A 1,622-nucleotide genomic window follows, 5' to 3' on the forward strand; every position below is an offset into this window, starting at 1 on the left:
GAAATGAACCCAAAGATAAGTATTCAAATGTTTTTTTTATGCAATTGTTTCTAATGTATTTATAAGATGATTTCTTTGTTTCTTTGTATGTCCCTCCCCCACGATATAACCCCTGCTTTCACTGTATTTGATGTTGGTATAATTTGTGGAGGGGAAGGGAAAAAACAAATCGTTTAAATGGGGTTACTGGTGGAACCATTGGAACAATGAGACAGAACAAGTCGTTATGTCGAAAAACGAACTTTACAATTTTGGCCACGGCGGGGGGCAAATATGGGGGGATATGAGAAGGGATAGGGAGGGGAAACAAAGGAGGAAGCAACAATGCTTGATAAGAAATGTACTCATTATCTTGCCCATGTAATTGCAACTCCTCTGTACGGTATTTTCATAATAATTAAAACAACAACAAAAAAAGGATACAGGTTGACCCATTGTAGCAATGACATGTGTAAGACACTATGTTGAAAATGAACTTTACTACTTCTTGGTTGGGGAGGGAGGAATTGGGGAGGTGGGGAGACCAGGGATGGTAGGGAAAAAACAAAGGAGGAGGTAGCAATGCTATAAAGGAAATGTACTCAAATTACCTTACTCATGTAACTGTAACCCCTCTGTACAGTATCTTTACAATAAAAATATATACAAAAATAACTGCCCCTCAAACTCTCTCCCCAAACCAAAAACTTCAGATTTCTTGTAATCAGGCCGTAAGACCTATTGCCAATGTGTGAAAGCCTTCATTGATGAACAAGTTTATTAAATTATTAATAGGACCTCTGCTAAATATCTGGCTACAAAAAATAATGTATATATACTACTAGATAGCCCATTCTCCATTAAAATATGTATTCAGATATGTATACTCTTACATGTATAATTGTATCTATTCAATAAGTCATAAAACTACTAGGCTACTTTTAATTTATTTGAAAATTTTCTAGTGTATGTATGCTAAAATTCTAGCATCTACCTAATAAAAATGTTCAAGAAAATGTATATGTCAATGAAACTTTCTTGAATGTGTTATAAAGTCATATAATTTACTAAATTGCAAGGAATTTATATAAAAATATTTTGTGGAGCAGAAACAAGATTTATTACTTTTAAATCAGAAAAATACACCAGAATATCTGTATGGGGTAAAACATATACTTTTGTAATATAAATTACATTGTTATATTTTATTTTATCTTCTTGTCACTTTTTTCTGGCAAATATCTTAGCATAGTGTTCTGTCAACTTATTAATATCAAATATTCTTGCAACACACCTACACTTAGGAGCCACGTAGACTTAAAATTTTAAAACATTGGTTGAACAATTTTGCACTCCCACCAACCATGCAGTAAGGTTCCCTTCTGTCCACATCTCCTCCAGCGTCTGTTGTTACTAGAGTTTCTTGATTATAGCCATTCTAACAGGGGGTGAGGTGGTATCTCAATGTTGTTTTGATTTGCATTTCTTTTATGGCTAGGGAGGTTGAGCATTTCTTCATGTGTCTATTGGCCATCCTTCTTTGCTCTTCAGAAAAGTTTTTCTTTAGTCTTTAGCTCACTTATTTATTGGGCAGTTGTTTCTTTGAAGGTTTGTTGTTGCAGGATTTAATTTTTTGAGTTCCA

Source organism: Dipodomys ordii, unplaced genomic scaffold (genome assembly GCF_000151885.1).
Source record: "Dipodomys ordii isolate 6190 unplaced genomic scaffold, Dord_2.0 Scaffold90, whole genome shotgun sequence".
NCBI classification, from domain to species: domain Eukaryota; kingdom Metazoa; phylum Chordata; class Mammalia; order Rodentia; family Heteromyidae; genus Dipodomys; species Dipodomys ordii.